Source organism: Gossypium hirsutum, chromosome A08 (genome assembly GCF_007990345.1).
Source record: "Gossypium hirsutum isolate 1008001.06 chromosome A08, Gossypium_hirsutum_v2.1, whole genome shotgun sequence".
Lineage (NCBI taxonomy): Eukaryota > Viridiplantae > Streptophyta > Magnoliopsida > Malvales > Malvaceae > Gossypium > Gossypium hirsutum.
Genome location: NC_053431.1, coordinates 26,443,821 through 26,463,739, shown reverse-complemented (window position 1 = coordinate 26,463,739; position 19,919 = coordinate 26,443,821). Strand labels below are relative to the sequence as shown.

Here is a 19,919-nt window from a genome sequence, read left to right as displayed (position 1 = left end):
CCCAACACGCATTTGGCGATTTTTTTTGAATTTTGCGATACATTCAAAATCAATGGCATTTCTGATGGTGTCATTCGTCTTCGGCTATTTCCCTTTTCACTGACAAACAAAGCTAAACAGTGGTTGAACTCGTTACCACAAGGGTCTATCACTACTTGGGAACAAATGACCGAGAAATTTTTACTAAAATATTTTCCGCTGGCTAAAACGGCTAAATTACATAATGATATCTCTTCTTTTGTGCAGATGGATTTAGAAACACTTTACGATGCATGGGAGAGAACAAGGACTTACTTAGAAGGTTCCCTCACCATGGGTTATCGCTTTGGCTGCAAGTTCAAACGTTCTACAATGGTGTGAACCCCTCGACAAGACAAATGATTGACACAGCTGCTCACAGAACCATTAACAATAAAACACCGAAAGATGCCTATGAATTCATAGAGGAGATCACTGAACAACTATCAGTGGAAAGTTATGAGGACAAAGCCAACGAAAACAGCCGGCGTCTATAACATCGATTCAGTTACCATGCTCTCTAATCAGGTAGAACTTCTCAATAAAAATATTGACGGTTTACTTGGTTCTACATAGGTACATCCAGTAATGAGGTGTGACTCAAGTGGAGGAAGTGTACATACAGAATACCAATCCTTCAATCCTACAACTGAAGAGGAACAAGTCAACTATATGGGTAACAATAACTTTAGATCTCAAAATAACCCATACAGTAATACTTATAATGCAGGTTGGAGGAACCACCCAAAATTTTCCTGGGGAGGTCAAGGAAATTAAAAGCCACAAAATCCTCAAGGTTTTCAACAGCTACCTTATCAATAAGAGAAAAAACCAAACCTTGAAGAGATGCTTTCCAAATTCATCTTGGTGTCAGAAACCTGTTTCCAAAGTATCGAGATAGCACTTAAGAATCAGCAAGCATCGATCCAAGGACTCGAAACTCAGATAGGTCAGCTGTCCAAACTAATCTCCGAACGACCACATGGTAGCCTACCAAGTAATACTGAACCTAATCTGAGGGAACATCTCAATGCAATTAGCACTCAAGATAAGGAATGATTCATTGCACCTGAACCAGAATTACAGCAAGACAACACGATGAACAAAGGACGAGAAGAGGTAAACAATAATGGTCCCAAATAGGTAAGTACGAATCATGAACCTCGTGTGCCATATCCTAAAGCGATGGCGAAAGACAGAACAGAAGAACAATTCGGTAAGTTTGTCAAACTCTTAAAGAAATTACATATTAACTTACCCTTTATTGAAGTTCTTTCGCAGATGCCCAACTCAGCAAAATTCTTAAAGGAACTTCTGAGCAATAAAAGGAAATTAGATGCTACATCACATGTGGAACTCAATGCAGTCTTCTCAGCTATTCTAAAGAATGAGCTACCTAACAAATTGAAAAATCCAGGGAGTTTTACAATTCCTTGCTTAATTGGTAGTCTATCTGTGAATAATGCTTTAGCTGATTTAGGGGCAAGTATAAATGTTATGCCATATAAAATGTTTAAACGACTAGGTCTCGATAAACCCAAACAGACTAGGATGAGGATACAATTAGCTGACAAAATAGTTAGATTTCCTAAGGGTATTATTGAAGACGTTCTCGTTAAAATTGATAAATTTATTTACCTAGTAGACTTCATTGTCTTAGATATGGATGAGGATAAAGAGGTACCTTTAATTTTAGGATGACCATTTTTAGTAACTGCCAGAACCATTATTAATGTAGGCACAGGAGAGCTAACACTTCATGCAGGTGATGACGCAGTAACACTCCAAGCACGGGACTCAGTCAAAACCTCTAAGACTCAAGCTAATGCTACTAATATTCAATTTTCCTTGCAGGAACTTCCTTGAACCAAGGCAACATAGACAGTCTACTACTATCATGAAGAGAACAAAGACGTCCATGAAGAACGAAGACTACGGATAGAGGAGCTAGACGAATGGCGAGAACACAAACCGAGAACACATGATAAATTGAAACTACACAAACACAAGCCCGATACCTCTCCTAATCAACTTCAGGTTGGCAATACAATCTTACTAGATGCCGATGATCCTCCCATTGTCACTACCACACCAAATGAGGAAATCCCTCTTACGGTACTTAGTATTTTTCCATTCGGTATAGTGGAGGAGAATCATCCCAAGTTTGACACTTTTAAGGTAAACAATACCCATTTAAAACCTTATTTCAAAATTGACAGTCGGAACGAGGAGTGTGAACTCCTCAAACCACCATGATAAATCAACAGAGAGGTAAGTTGAACTTAGACTATAAATAAGCGCTTCTCGGGAGGCAACCCGAGCACTAACATATTTTGATTTCTTTATTTTTATTTTTCTAACACTTTGGATGCTTAACTTAATCTTTGAATTGCACAGTTTTTCAGCACACACGGCCAGGCACATGGGCGTGCCTAAAGCCGTGGCCAAATCGGAGAAGAGACACAGCCGTGCGATACGGCCGTGTTGAAGTAGGACATGATTTCCCCAAAACACGGGGTACGATAAATCCCCACGGCCGTGCGGCATGGCCGTGGGTGAACTTGATAGGAACATACGGGCGTGGGAATGAAAACCCACGGGTGTGCCATGGACAATGCTCGATTCTATTTCTTCAACACGGGCATGCGACACGCCCGTGCCATTCAGCCGTGTACAACAATACACGGGTGTGCTACCATAATACACGGGCGTGGGAGAATCGAACAAAGCTAGGCACGACCGTGCGACATGGCCATGTGCCACACACGCCCAAGACACACGGGCGTGGGACAGTAGCCGGACACGACCTAAATTGAAATATTTGAAAAACACAGGCTCTCCTCCAGAGTACACGGGCGTGGCCCTAGGCCGTGTGGCCCTCCATATATAAGCAAATCACTGTTCATTTTCCTCTTCCTTTCCAAAGCCCTAGCCGAAATCTCCCCTTCTCCACTCCTTGATCCCTATTCTCAACCACCACCACCTTCTCGTCCAGTTCATATGGCAGCTTCATATGCTAACATCTCTGAGCACCTCACCCGATTCGAGCTTCAGTGTTTTCAACAATTTGACAACATTGATGCTACTCTACAACAGAGTTGTCAGCACCTTCCCATCTCATCGCCAGTCCCGCCTCACGAACCATCCAGCAATGAAGATGTTTAGAAATATTTATTTATTATTTTCTGTTTTTACTTATAATTGAAACTATTTCTATTATTTTTATTAGATTTTAGAAAAAATTTTATTCTTTATTTCGGTTATTTCTTTTCTAATCCTTATACTTCCTAATATCTCCTAAAAAGTTTCTGATTTTATCACAGTTATATAGAACTCCTAAGCTCATCATCACATAGGAACTACAACTCCACCGGGAAAGGTTCTCCATGACTGCCATGTCCTGCTCAACCACGACCATAGCTACCACTAGATATAATATTCTTTTGGCACAGGACTTATGGCCTAATGAACCTCTACGACTGCTAGAGTATCCTCCTCCACTCTCAAACCGATCACTCTCCAAAACTCTAAGTTCGAGGAATTCATCATACAGGAAGTTTCACTTCTCTCCCTAGCTTATTTTTATTCTCTAACATCTATCTTTGTACATTGAAGGCAATGTACATCTTAAGTGTGGGGGGGTATTCATTAATAATCACCTTGTTCTCATAAAAAACTCTCATATCATATTTAGGATAAATTTTAATTGATTTATGATTCTGATTGATATATCTTGAATTAAAACATAAGGATTTATGCATTGGTTATTTAAACTTTAAGACATTAGAGAATCAAGCATGATAAGTTGATTTTTAAGAAATTAAAATTATAGGCTATTTCCCCAAGTCTAGGTATTACTTTGAATTAGAATTCACGAGTCTAAACATCAAAAAGCCATAATTTTTGTGAGATTTTTGAGCCTTTTGAGCATCTATTCATCATTTCATGCTCACTTTTATTATTGCTTTGAGTGCGTCAGTATTGAACTGTTATTCTAGAACTTGCTTGATTATGCACGTCGAGACCACACCATTTGATTTGATATATCAAAATGATTAAGGCACTTAGGATTAACCCACTCATGCCATGAAAAGCCTCCCTCCACGATTAACCCCTAGTAAACCCCATTGAGCCTAACAAGCCATTCCTTGTATTATCCTTAGTATTAACCATTAACCCATTATTGTTGAAATCCCCCAAATCAATTTGATCCCTATTTTTGTCGAGATCTGAGTTGGAAAAGTTGTTTAGCTATGTTTTTCTTATTTATTTAACTTTTTCTTAAAAAAAACTAAGTATACATATTAGTAATTTCATATTCTGAGAGAAGCTCTATTGTACGCAAATGAAGATTAACTCTTTTTCTAGTTAGGCAACTTTTCAATTCAATCTCGATTCTAACCCTTTCTTTCAATTCACCTTTTGATTGATGTATCATCTTAAAACTAAAGTGGCAGAGATTTGATTTTCATACAAGCCTATGGTAATGACTTTCCATTATTGACTGTTGAGTGCTTCATTTATTGTCCTTAAACACCTCGAGTGATTTGAGTGAATCTTTAGTAAGGATGTAAAACTCTGTGATATTTTGAATTAAAGGTAATTACTTAGATGAGGGAAGACACTTATATTTTCGGGATAAAATGCTCAACTTGGAATGATTGAAACTTTTATGTTCTTTGAGTTAAATTCTCAATGTATGATTACCTATGGATTATTTTGAGATATTATCAATAAGAATTATAAGTTGAGAAGAATTTATCTTGATTATGAGTTGAGAATTTTGCTTGAGGACAAGCAAATGCTTAAGTGTGGGGGTATTTGATAAACCGTAAATTATACATATTTTTATCCCATGTTTAATGCATTTTATAGATGATTTCTCATTAGAATTGGTGAATTTGATGCTCCTAATTCTTTAATTTCATGTTTTGTACTCAGGAGAGCACCAAGAGTCAAAAGGAGCCAAAAATGAGCCAAAAAAGGACAAAACAGACCAAATCAAGAAGATGACACGGCCTAAGCCTTGCCACACAGCCAGCTCACACGCTCGTGTCTTTCGAGGGTGTCGACCAATGCTTTCACGATTCACATGGCCTGGCCATTGACCGACACGGCCGTGTGCAATTTAACTGATCGAACACGGCCTAGCAATCACGTCACATGGCCGTGTCACACAGGCGTGTCCCTGCTGAGCCCAAGTTAAGTCCAATTCAGAAAAGGCCACTTTGGAGGGTTTCTAGGCATTCCAAAGCCTATAAATGCACACTAGAGGAGGAGAAAAAGGGAGACGGAGAAGAGGAGTAAGGAATTACCCTAAGGAAGCCGATTGATCCATCTCAGAAGCCGGATTCATCATCAAGACTGAAGATCTCTTCTCAATTCCCCTTCAGGAGTTTTGGGTTTTCTTTATGTTTTGTATTCTTTATTCTTCTGAGATGTTTCCTTATTTAGTTATGAACTAAATCCCTTAAATACCTAAGGGGAATGAAACCTAAGACGAATCTTGTTATTATTTTCTAAATCGTATGATAAATATTTAACTTATTCTTAATTATGTGTTCTTAATTCTTGCTTTGATATCCCAGGATACTGATTCAAGGCACGCTCTTATTCAGAGGAGGAATAGACCCTGTCTAAGAGTACATTTGCCATAATTAAGCGGAGTTGACTGCGCGCCTAGAAATAGGGTGACAAGATTTTGCCGGATTAGGGTGAAACCTAATAAGGGGATCCGTAGATCGAGTTAATGCAACCCTAGAGTGCTAATTAGAGAAAAGTCTAGATTATTCAATCTAGGGATTAGACGTTATTAGTCTTGAATAGTGATAATAACATAACTTAGGGATCTCTACAAAACAAGTTGAATGAATAAATCGTCTGATTCGGAGCCAGAATAACAAGTACAGTCTAGGTGGATTTTTCCTTAGGTATTGTCTCAAGTCAATCGATTTTCCCAAAAGCAATTCGCCAATTCTTTTCTCTGTGCGTTTTTAGTTTAAATAATTAGTTAATTAAAACAAACCCCTTTTATTCTTAGGCTAGATAATAAAAAGATAGTTATTACTAGTACTTTTGGTTCCCTTGGGTACGATATCCCAGTCTTTCCATTACTATATTGTTTGATAGGTGCGCTTGCCTTTTCATCGTGATAATAGTTAGTCTAGGTTTGATCTTCATTATAAATATTTATTACTTGTTACGAATCACGCGATCAGACGACCTTGTAAATATTAGGTCGATACCTATGGTATATAATTATGTGGTGAATTTGATGGATGATTATGTGTGAGGCTTAGATCAAATTAAATCAGGACATGATATATTTACCCCTTCACCTTATGGCCTAATGAATATGAAAAGAGAAATTGATTGGCATAAAAGCCTATTTAAAGATAATTATGAAAGGGTAAAATTAGCATTGAAACAGTTTTGGACAGCAGCAGTAGTTCGAATTTGAAAATCCATCAAAAATTGTGGAAATAGATCTAGAGGCGGAATAAAATATGAAATTAAATATTATTGAGTCTAGTTTCATATAGAAGAAACGTTGTAAGCAAAAGAAGTTCATATTATGAGATATTTAAATTGTTGTGAGATAGAGTTAGAATAATTTCGAAATCCCCTATTCTGATTTGGGAAAATCATTAAAACTTGAAAAAAAACAATTATGGGTTATAGTTTATATGATTAGAATCTTTGGTGAGTCTATTTCCGAAATAAAGAAAAGGGAACATCATCTGAATCTTGTATTAAGAGATAATTAATTTTTTGTGAAGAAGGCTCAGAACTGTTGGACACCAAAATAGGGTGACTTTAAAGAATAAACTGTACTTATTGACTAAACAAAAAATTTGGGAAATTTTATTGTAAGGAGATATATGAGTCTAGTTTCAAAGAAAATTAGCAGAACTTAATTTGGAGTTCTGTAACTCAAGATATAAATAATTTAATAATTGTGACTCGAGAAAATTGCTTGACCTGAACATAATAAAAGTGCAAATATAGTTATATTACCTTGAGAAGCAAGTTGATAAATTGCTTACTATTTTTATACGGTCTTACTAAGCTATAAAGCTTACTCCCTTACTTTCCTTTAATTTAATGTTAACAGGTTAGCTCGGGGTTGGAGATCGTCGGAGGTAGCACCACACTATTAAACCATCACCTTTGGAATATTGATATATATGTTAAGCACCATCAAGTGAGTGGCATGTATAGGGACTTGGTTTTTTTTTATGATATGTGTTAACATGACTAGCCAAATGTATTGGCCTATATTGAGTTATTTTTATATGGCCATGAAGGGTGGCTCATATTGAGTATAGTTTGTGAACCTATCTATCTATGCTGTGTTCTAATACTTGTGAATGTGTCTTAATATGGGATGCTAAATCATTAAAATGATTTCATGATATGTGTCCTTGGTGTGTATATAGATGTGAAAGATTAAGGGTAACATAAAGGCTTGAAAAATAGTCTAAGTGTTGGCCACACGGGCCGAGACACGGCCGTGTGTCTCAACTGTTTGGGGAAAACGACCTTAGCACACGAGTGTGTGGCTTGGCCGTGTGGTTCAATTTGTTTGTTGACGTCATAAATAGAGAGTTACATGACCTGAGGACACAGGCGTGTCAATGGCACACGGGTGTGCCCCTATGTCCACACAGGCTTGTGACCCTGTTTCATGGAAGAATTTTCTAAATTTTTCCCAAAACTTTCCGAGGTTCTCAGTTTAGCCACAGACTTCTCCCAATGTATGTTTTGGGCTTTGTAAACCCAAGTAAGGGACGTTATGCAAGCGTATGATTAATTTGAATCTAAATGGAATTTTATGGCCCAATTTTTACATGATTGTTTGTATTTAAGTCCGGTAATGCCTCGTAACCTGTCCCGGCCTTGAACTCCGGTGAGGGGTGTTACATTTAGTGGTATCAAAGCTATGGCTTAGTCGATTCTTGGGCTAACCTAGTACGTGTAAGAGTCTAGCTATAAATGCCACAAATTTGTGATAGTGTGATATCCCCCGACGCGAATAAGAACTATCTTGTTTAGATAAAGGTACTCTCCAACTGAGCTACCCCCGATCACGTAGATAGTAATACTAAAGTATTCAAATAAAGTGCAATTATGAGGAGTTGAAACTTGGGAAGGTACGAATAAGAATTCGTGAAATGTATATGTACATATTTGTGATATGAGAAACATGAAATAGAATGTGTACATGGTATAATGAGCTTATCTATGATTGATTGACAATCCCATGATGTATGTGGTTGATTTGTTCGAGTGAATGCATGTGTTTAGATAACTTACTAAAAATACAGGTAGAACGAATGTTCACGTATAATTATTTGAATGATTATGATTGGCAAGCTCTATAACTTAAGTAAATGTGTTGAATTGTTTGGATAGATTTATATGATTGTAATGACATGCCTATAATGATGTGCGAGGTTAAAGTTTCGATTGTAATGTATTCATCCATGTTTGTTGGCCATTATATGATACTATGTGCTTGATATGTTTAATTAAGTAAATGTGACGAGAAAAGTTGTCCAGAATTCATAGAATGTGTTCATAAGTGAACTTGAGTGAATAAGATAATCGAAAAAGTGTGAAATACAAATATGAGCGATAATTTTCCTGAAATGAATGGCATGATTGTGATGGTGTTGCTATGATGATGAAAGTTGTGTCATATGCATATGTATATGAGACTTGAGTCAGAAGCCTTACGACCTCACCCCCTTACCAGAGTGGTGTTTTGTAATAGAACTTCATGAGATTTGTGTTGAATAAACTCACAAGTGTGAAACCAAAGAGTTCAGTGGGGGAATAACTATAAACATGATTAGAGATTGAGAATGAGTTGATAAGTAAGCCAGACCTAGAAAAGTATTAGGTTGACATAAAGATTATTTGAGTTATGCACTACCACAGTTAGAGAAGAAATTTACTTTGGTAAATCGAATTACTCAGGTACAAGTTCGAGGAAATGTAATGATTGTGACCTTCTCAGAACTGATCTTCTTTAGTGAAAAGAATAATATGGGATTTATGAGGACAGAAATAGTTGGAGAAATAATATCTGAAATATGAGATGTCTGAGTATACTAATTACAGTGAACAGATGATGACTGCCTCTCTTGATATATTCTAAAAAATCATTGTTATCGGAAGTGTTATAGTAGCTATCTATCTTCTGATGAAATTCTTATTATATGAGAATGCTATCTGATCTAAATTTGAAACGAAGGCATTGTCGGTCTGACCGGTTTATAAGATGTTTTGCTCTACTTCTCTCTGGTATTCTATTATATCCTGTCTGTTGGGAATTTATGAGAACATGCATATGATGCTATGATTTTGTTTCTTTTAATTGTTGCATTTGATTCTAGTAGGATTAAATGATGCTTTCTTCTGGACTTTTTCCCTCTGAGGGGTTATCAATGTCTTTCATATTTTCTTATGAGTTTTGTTTTCTGTCTTCCGATATAGTATCGTATCTTGGGTTTCTTTATCCTGGATTTCTCTATCTTGGATTTCTTTGCTTGGTTTTCTTGTTATCTTTGTTCCATTATTTGTCAATTATGACTCATGTTCAAAGTGAGTTCTTTAGCTTGCGATAATTATGTCAAGTGTGACTATGCTTCTGATTTGATCTTGATAATGTGGTAATTTTAGTATTTGGATTTCTCAAATTTCCACGTAAGGATTTCACATCGGCAAAGGTATTAATGGTGAAATTGCAAATGTCAATTGGTAAATTTTTTTTCATGAGAAAGTTGAATAGCTTATTCCAGGTTAGCAAAGCTTGGACAGATGAGAATATTGTTAACTGAAGCATTTGAACTAGTTTAGTCTGCATTTGGCAGAAACTTCTTAATTTTCAGTGATGCACTGTTGTATGAATTGTGGTGTGTTTTAAAACAATAAGATAATGTGATAGATTAGAGCATTTGATACTACAGAAAAATTTGAGTTGTTAACAGGGTTAGAACCAAGCACAGGTTTTATCGGAGCTATCTTCTCCGGTGCTGATATTTGAATAGAAATGAAAAAGGATTATTCTCGAGGCCATATCAGAATTATTCTCGTCTTGGAAAGAGGAAAAATGTGATGTAATTTTTTGTTAAATGTTTGATAAGATCTGTAAAACATGCCGGTATGTACTGAATTCCCGCTCATCAGATTAATGAGACTTTATGTCTTTATGATTATTGGATTTCTTGGAATACTAGTCTCCATTAATCGGACTGTGTGAAATTAGAGAGTATAAGGTCAAGATGAACTGACTAGTTTTACTATTAGAATTCGAAAAGATTCAAGTATGTGCATATATGTGACATGATGACATAGATTGAACTTTTGTGCATATGAACTCTCAGATAGAGGTTGCAATTCAGCCGAGCTGTAGTATAGCAGTGAATCGCTTATGAGAAGTATTAAAGACACAGTCGAGTGAAAGTTCTTTGTCAATGATTATGGAAAATAAAAGTTTATGTGAATACCAAAACCACTTTTCTGGTAACATTTTCGGGGACAAAAATCCCTAAATAGGGAGAGTTGTAACATCCCGATTTGGGCCTAGTCGGAATAGTGGTTTCGGGACCACAAATCCGAGGTTGTAAAATTATTTTAATACTATTATTAGTGTTTATAGCATGTGAACATGTATGTGTGAAAATTTTATGGGCTAATTTTCTTGTTTAATAGCTTAATTTGTGAAAAATGACCAAATCGCGCAAAATGCGAAAGTTGTTTTCCATTAGCTAAAAATGTTAAATAGCTATAGAACTTAAAATCTAAAGTCCTTAATGAGTAATTAGGCCATTACATGTGTGTATGGCTGTACATGAAATTGTAATAAATGAAGAGTCAAAAAGGGGTCAAAGTTGGTATGGTTTGGTATTTATGACAAAAGAAAATACTAATAAAATAAAACTGGTATTTGATGACAAAAGCAAATACTAATAAAATAAAACAAGTGGCCAATTATCTTTTTCATTTCTTTCCTCTACCGAAATATTGAAGGAGAAACCTCCATGGAAGCTTGTAATTTTCAACAACTTACAACCCTTACTAGTAAGTCATTTTGATGGTCATTTTTGTTGATTTTTGTGTTTTTGGAACCTTCATAGCTTAATCTAGCTAATGAGGAGACTATTTTGCAAAATAGTTGAAAGTATAGGGTTTTTCCATGAGAGTGTTCATGTTTTTTGCTAAATTTTTATGGAAGAAAATGAATCATGGTCGTTAAATGAACAACTTTTATGAAAGGGATTTTTATGAAAACACCTAATATGGACCATTTTGTAAAGTTTGTTAAATGGATGGGAATTGTGTGAAATAACTGGAATTGGGAGTTCCTACAAGAGTAATAAAGGTTGGGCTAGGCTTGGTTAATGCGGAAATTTGATAAAAGTCACCAGATACAGATATTGTGGCAGAGCCACCAGAACAGATAGATATATGTGGCAGAGCCACCAGATCAGATAATTGTGGCATAGCCACCAGGACGCTTCCTCCATAGTATAACCCAAGTCCCCATGCAACAGATATGTAATCATGGCATACATAATACAGAATCAGATCGTCATGCTTTTCAGTCAAAAGTAACCCTAGGGGTATAATGGTAATTTTGCATACATAGGGGTATTCAAGTAATTTAACTATTCTTAAGGTTTTCATACATAACATAGCCATTTACGTACGATCAGAAACACTTACCACATTTTCTTAAAAATTTGGGCCTGTTGGCCCATTATCCCCTTTTTGGCCCATTAAGCCCAAAAATATCGAAATGCACAGAATCGCGCACTCTGCAGTCTTATCACTTTAATTTACCATATACATCAAGCTATTAATCTCATGAGCATTCACACACTCGCAGGATCTCAAAATACCAGCTTTTTAGCATTTCGACTTTTCGGCTTGTGCCGATCTAGTCTATAAGAGGGTGTTAGTTACACACCTGTTTGCGACGATATGCTGACGGGATCCACACATGAACTGCCTACAATTGGATTACTAACAAGTTAATCTAACTATTCAAATACAAACTATGTATTAACCCCTTACAATATTCGGCCTACCACACTTACAGATCATAGTAAGCTTATAAGAAATCAATAAGCAACTCATTAACAAATTTTTGTCAATGTTTACCACATAATCATAATTTCACTGCAAGCTGTCTTCCTGAGCAACAGTCACTAAATTATTTATAACTGGAGCTACGAAACTCCAAATCAAGTGACGTTAATTTTCCATGAAAAAAAAACTCATATATATTCTATCCATAAAATTTTCAGAATTTTTGGTTTAGCCAATCAATACCAGATTTTTATCAAAGTTTTCCCATGTTTCACTGTTTGACTAATCTGACCACTCTTCATTACGAATCAAATTTCTCATTTTACAGAATTCAAAATATGTTTTTGTTTATTTCATTTGAAACTAGACTCATTAAGATTTAATTACATAATTTATTCAGCTTCTAATTCATCTCCCACAATTTATGGTGATTTTCCAAAGTCACATTACTGCTGCTGTCCCAAGCAGATTTATTACCAAATTCACTCTTTCACACATAACTTGCATGCATGTTATTTAAACATGTATATCACTAATCAATAATCACATATCTATGAAATTACTTAAGTATAATCTTCATTTCATCATTTTAAAACACAACATGTTAGCCGATTTTTCCCTTTAGCATCTAAGGCACATGCATGCTCATTTGTTTGGCTCAACTTCACCTATCTTCCATTTTTCATCAAAAGAACATGAAACAACAACCATTTCCTTCATTTTAATTCATGACTAAATGCTCACAATACAACTAAAAACCAAAATATGCTTCAAGAGTTAAGGTAGAATCAAGAAGAACTCATGAACATCAAGATAGAAGCAAACTACCATGAACTTACCTTCAATTTTCTTCCCCAAGTGACCGAACATTCAAGAGCTTTCTCCTCTCCTTTCTCTTCTCTAACTTTCGGCTATGATGAACAAAGATGGACAAAACTTTGTTCTTTTAACCCCTTTTTCTTTTAATAAAATTTCATGTTTCATCCATTTAATTCTTTAATACAAAAGACATGAAATGCCCATCATGGAACATTTACCTAAACCATTATCATGGAACATTTACCTAATCCATTATCATGGAATATTTACCTAATCCATTATCATGGAACATTTACCTAACCCATTATCAATTTGTACCATGAATTATGGATATCAAGTGCTCATATTGTCTACAACAACATGATGGCTGGCCACTTCATGTAAAATGGGAGGTTTGACATGCAAATCCTCCTATTTTGCACTACTATTTATTTGGCCACTACAAATTAGCCTATAGCATTTTCAAACATTTTCACATAGGTCCTATTTCATAATTTCACTCACAAATGACAAAATCAAAGCATGAAATTTTGCCAACATTCACAGAATTCCCGAAAATTGGGGCGTTACAACTCTACCCCCTTAAAGAAATTTCGGCCTCAAAATTTACCTAATCCAAATAGTTGAGGGTATTGTTGACGCATAGTCTCTTCTGATTCCCAAGTAGCTTCTTCCCTTCCATGATTACGCCAAAGCACTTTCACTAACGGGACAGATTTCCTTCTGAGAACCTTAACATATCGAGCCAATATTTGCACAGGCTCCTCTTCAAAGGTCAAATCAGTTTGAACATCAATTTCTGCAACTGGCAGGACATGAGCAGGGTCAGAACGATAACGCCTTAACATGGAGACGTGAAAAACATCGCGAATCCTGTCTAACTCTGGAGGCAATTCCAACTGATAAGCCACTGGGCCTACTCGCTTCAAAACCCGATAAGGCCCAATGAACTGCGGACTCAACTTGCCCTTCTTACCGAACCTTAATATCTTCTTCCAAGGAGAAACCTTTAAGAAGACCATATCATCTACTGAGTACTCAATCTCCTTACGCTTCAAATCTGCATACGACTTTTGCCTATCAGATGCTTCTTTTAATCGGTCCCTAATTATTCTAACCTTATCCTCAGTATCAGCTACCAACTCTGGTCCAAGAATTTGTCGCTCTCCTAGTTCAGTCCAACAACTAGGTGTACGACACCTTCGTCCATACAGTGCTTCATACGGTGCCATTCGAATACTCGCCTGGTAACTGTTATTGTACGCAAATTCTGCCAACAGCAAGTAATTCTCCCAACTACCTCGAAAGTTAATCACGCATCCCCTCAACATGTCCTTCAGAATCTGAATAACCCTCTCTGATTGACCATCAGTTTGGGGATGGAAAGCCGTACTAAAGTTCAATCGCGTCCCCAACGCCTCATGCAACTTTTGCAAAAACCGAGATGTGAATCTGGGATCCCAGTCAGAGACAATCGAAACTGGGACTCCATGAAGTCGTACAATCTCTGCCATATACAACTTGGCTAACTTTTGAAGTGAAAAGTCAGTACGTACAGGTATGTAATGGGCTGATTTGGTCAACCTATCCACAATCACCCACACCGAGTCTTTCTTTGATGGTGTCAAAGGCAACCCACTCACAAAGTCCATGTTACCCTCTCCCACTTCCAAAGTGGTATCTTCATCGGCCGTAACAGTCCAGAAGGTAATTGATGCTCAGCTTTCACTTGCTGGCATGTCAGACATTTCCCTACAAACTCCGTTACTTCTCGTTTAAGTCCAGGCCACTAGTACAATTCTCGCAAGTCGTGATACAACTTGTTCCCTCCAGGATGCATGGCACAAAGTCCTCCATGAGCTTCCTTCAATATTGTCTGCCTCAAATCAGAGTCCTTCGGAACACAAGTTCTTCCTCGGAAACACAGAACTCCTTCGCCATTTAACCCAAACTCAGAAGTTCCCCCTTCCTTAACTTGTTGGAAACGAGCGACCAAAGACTCATTGTTCAACTACTTTTCCTTAATCTGATCCACCCAGGTTGTCCTCACTTGCAACTCAGCCAACAGACCTCCATCATCATACAGACTCAGACGAGCAAACATTGCTCTCAGATCAGATACAGTTCTACGACTTAGAGCATCGGCTACCACATTAGCCTTGCCTGGGTGATACTCGATCAAACAGTCATAATCCTTAAGCAACTCAATCCATCTCCTTTGCCTAAGGTTCAGCTCCTTCTGAGTCAACAAATACTTAAGACTCTTATGGTCAGTGTATATAATACACCTTTCTCCGTACAAGTAATGTCTCCAAATCTTAAGTGCGAATATCACTGCTGCCAACTCCAAATAAGGCTTAAGCTATCGTGATGCATATGCAACCACCTTAACCTCTTGCATTAACACGTAGCCCAAACCCACGTGTGATGCGTCACTGTACACAGTAAAATCCTTCCAGACTCCGGCTGAATTAACACAGGTGCTTCGGTCAGAACTTTCTTCAACTTCTCAAAAGCTTCCTGCTGCTTCTTAGTCCATACAAACGGTACTCCTTTCCTTATGAGTTTTGTCAAAGGTGCTGCCATCACAGAAAAACCTTCCCCAAACCTTCTGTAGTATCCTGCCAGTCCTAGGAAACTCCGTATTTCTGACACTGACCTAGGCGGCTTCCACTCCAAAATCGCTTCAATTTTTCGAGGGTCCACCTTAATCCCCTCAGCAGAGACCGCATGTCCTAAGAAGGTTACCTCCCTCAACCAAAGTTCAGACTTGCTGAACTTCACAAAGAATTCCTTCTCCCTTAACACTTTCAGCACTATATGGAGATGCTCATCATGTTTCGTTTTAGTTTCAGAATATACCAGGATATCGTTAATAAAGACGACTATGAATTGATCAAAAAATGGTTAGAACACACGATTCATCAGATCCATAAATGCTACAGGAGCATTCGTCAGTCCAAATGGCATAACCAGAACCTCGTAATGACCATACCGAGTCCTGAATACCGTCTTATGGATATCTGCCTCCTTGACTCTTAACTGATGAATCCAGATCGAAGGTCGATCTTGGAAAATACAGAAGCTCCTCTAAGCTGGTCGAACAGATCGTCAATCCTTAGTAGTGGATACTTATTCTTAATCGTCATTTTGTTCAACTGGAGATAATCAATGCACATCCGTATCGTACTATCCTTCTTTTTCACGAATAGCACCGGTTCTCCCCATGGAGACACGCTTGGCCTAATGAAGCCCCTATCCAAAAACTCTTGAATTTGTGCCTTTAGCTCCACCAACTCCTTTGGTGCCATCCTATACGGTGCGATGGACACAAGCGCCGTTCCAGGCAACAAATCTACTCCAAACTCAACTTCTCGGTTCGGAGGCAATCTTGGAAGCTCCTTCAGAAAAACATATTGAAACTCCTTTACAGTCCTAACCTTATCCACTGTCAGTCCCTCCTCTTCTGACTAACTTACAAATGCCAAATAGGCCTCACAACCTTTCTGAATCCACTTTTTGGCTCTTAAAGCCGACACCATATTGGACAAATAATCCCTTTGCTCACCTATCACTATAACCTCCTCATCCTTTGTGGTCCTTAACACCATTCGTTTAGCATCACAATCCAGGGTCGCCTTATGCTTAACAAGCCAGTCCATTCCCAGAATGAGGTCAAACTCTCCAAACGGTAACTCCATCAGATCTCCAGGGAAAACCTTGCCTTGAGTTTCTACGGGTACATCCCTATATAGTTTGTCTACCCTAACCGAATGACCTAAAAGACTTAACACAGATACCCCACTCACCATCTTCTCAGAGTGCACACCCAACAACCCAGATATGGCACATGCAACATAGGAATGAGTAGATCCAATATCCACCAAAGCAGTATATGGCATGCCAGAAACCAAGAACGTACCAGTTATGACGTCAGGCCGTCGCCCTCCTCTCGACGACGAGCTGCATACACCAATGTTGGCATCGAGCTTCAGCATTTTCGACACCCCTGCTAGGTGCCCCCCGACCTCGACCGTTTCCATTTCCACCCCTACCTTGTCCACGTCCTCTCGGTGTTGGGGTCTACCCCTTACGGGTTGAGCAATCCTCTATTCAGCAACTTGAACCTGATCAGCTTTTTGAGGGCAGTCCCGTACTCTATGCTCCATAGATCCACATCGTAAACAAGCACCAAAGTGTTTCCTACACTCGCCCAAATATACCTTACCACAGTCTCCACAGATTGATGGTCTGACCACATTCATCGGCACTGCAAGAACTGGTTCCTCCACTCTTGCTCTCTTAATAATCCTATTTGCACCACCCGAGGGTCCTGAATCCCTCCGGAAACGGTTCTGATCCTTCTCTTGATTTTGCTTTTCAGCACGCTTAACCTCCTCAGCGATCCTTGCCTTCTCCACCAAGACTGCGAAGTCTCGCTCCCTCTGCGGAGCGATCAACACCCTGAGGTCATCTCTAAGACCATCCTCGAAGCGCACACTTCACTCATACTCCGTAGCAACTATGCCCAAGGCATACCGGCTCAACCTCATAAACTCGGCCTCGTACTCGACAACTGTTTTACCTTCTTGCGCCAGATTCAGGAATTCCTTCCTACGGGCGTCCACATAACTCGCTCCAACATACTTCCTTTTAAAGGCCATCTTAAACAGTTCCCAAGTTACCCTATCAGCTAGGGTTCCTTCTCTCACAGTGAGCCACCACTGGTAAGCCTCGTCCCGTAGCAACGATACGACTCCCTTCAGCTTCTGCTCCACAGAGCAATCCAAGTCATCCATTATTCGTTCTGTGGCCTCCAACCAATATTCTACCACATTCGAGGCGATACCAGACACACCCCTAAAGGTCTCCGCTCCGTTGGCCCGGAGTCGTTTAAAAATCGATCCTTGAATTTCGTTGCCTGAACTTGTCCCGACAAACTTTTCTAGAACACGAAGCATTGCCTGCGACAGGGCATCATCCTTGGCACCGCGGTCATGAGACTCTACCTCTGTTGCTGGTGGTACCGGTGCATCCACCGCTGGCATATGTCCTGAAGACGAAGATCTCGCTCGAGCACTTCCTCGGCCCCGTCTACGACCTCTTCTACGAGCGGCTCTTGTACTCATATTGTATTATCCGATTACGAATTTTTATGCATTAATTCAATATTCCAGTGTTTATTACAGATGTTTTATGAATCAAACAGTAATTCAGAGTTTGTTTTCGCAGAATCTAAGTCTAACTACAGTTTCAGTCTCTTATCAAATTTTTCTATGGTTTCAGTATCATCCTATCTAGAGTATCCTAGCAGGATTTTAGTACAGATAGATAATTCAGAAAATATTTAGAAAAATTCAGAATACTTACAGACTTGAGCCAGAGATTCGGATGCCACCTTCAAAAGATCTAAATTTTGAAAATCGAGTTTTTCGCATTCTTTATAAAATTTTCGCTTTCGAAAATCTTTGTTTTTGTAAACCCATTCCACAGCTGAGTTGTTACAACCTAGGCTCTGATGCCACTAAATGTAACACCCCAAACTTGGCCCAGACGTTATGACCAGATCCGACATGCCACATCGAAGCGTTCAAAATATTTTATATTGTTGATCCCGAAAAACTTACTTAGTGTTTTAAAAGATAATTTCATTATAGGTTAAATTGAATGGAAGCTGTGCACCAGGTAGGAAACCGGAAAAGAGATGGTGAGTCCGTCGGACTACTTAAGTACCAAGCTCCCTTCGGATCCAATCCTAGACATGCATACCGTCATTGCCACACCTTAACGTCATGGATATTTCTAGGAAACCAATTTGATTAAGTCATTTTTAGGAAAAGTGATTAATTTTGGAAAATAATTTCATTGCGGAAGCTTTGCTTGTTGTCGTGTTATTTTGAAATCAATTGTTGTTTTTGAAAACGCTCCCGAAAGCTATCCAATTTCAACAGTTAAAATAAGTAATACCTATCTTAGTAATACATATTAAAACCATCAAAAATAATTAAGCGGCCTTATTACATTTAAAAAACCAAAACTTCAAACGTAAATAAAAAGATGTCCAGTTCACCAGAAGAAAATCAAACTTTCAGAACGGGTGGCCACTCCGAATTCCCTCACAGCTCTAAGCCCACTATGGTTGGGGATTACCTGCGTGGATGATAATAAAAGGGGTGAGTTTGGGGAAACTCAGTGTGTAAATTAACCCAACCATAGCCTATATCAGCTCAAACCACAGAAATAGAATAAGTTGGCCTTAGCCTAGAACAAAATTCAGAATAAAAACCAAAGGCCCATAACAGAACAGAACAGATATTACATGTTTATGCAGAAACCCAACCCAGATTCATCCATAACACCCCCGTACCAGCCTTACACCATGTGAGGAGACTACTCGACCCACCCAACCGCTACACACCACAGAAATCGCAGTGAGGCTGCCAGATATTGTGACAAAGTCACCAGATACAGATATTGTGGCAGAGCCACTAGAACAGATATATGTGGCAGAGCCACTAGATCAGATAATTGTGGCATAGCCACCAGGACAGATATATGCGGCAGAGCCACTAGATCAGATAATTGTGGCATAGCCACCAGGACGCTTCCTCCATAGTATAACCCAAGTCCCCATGCAACAGATATATAATCATGGCATACATCATACAGAATCAGATCGTCATGCTTTTCAATCAAAAGTAACACTAGGGGTATAATGGTAATTTTGCATACATAGGGGTATTCAAGTAATTTAACTATTCTTAAGGTTTTCATACATAACATAGCCATTTACGTACGATCAGAAACACTTATCGCGTTTTCTTAAAAATTTGGGCCCGTTGGCCTATTATCCCATTTTTTGCCCATTAAGCCCAAAAATATCGAAATGCACAGAATCGCGCACTCTGCAGTCTTATCACTTTAATTTACCATGTACATCAAACTATTAATCTCATGAGCATTCACACACTCGGAAGATCTCA

At 38.3% G+C, this 19,919-nt stretch overlaps 1 non-coding gene across 1 annotated transcript; it reads right to left on the bottom strand.

Moving 5' to 3' along the window:
• Positions 1-214: 214 nt before the first annotated feature.
• LOC121205349 (small nucleolar RNA R71) lies at positions 215-319 on the bottom strand. Its single transcript, XR_005900430.1, has one exon. It is a non-coding gene; the product is annotated as a small nucleolar RNA R71 (small nucleolar RNA).
• Between the last annotated feature and the right edge of the window lie 19,600 nt (positions 320-19,919).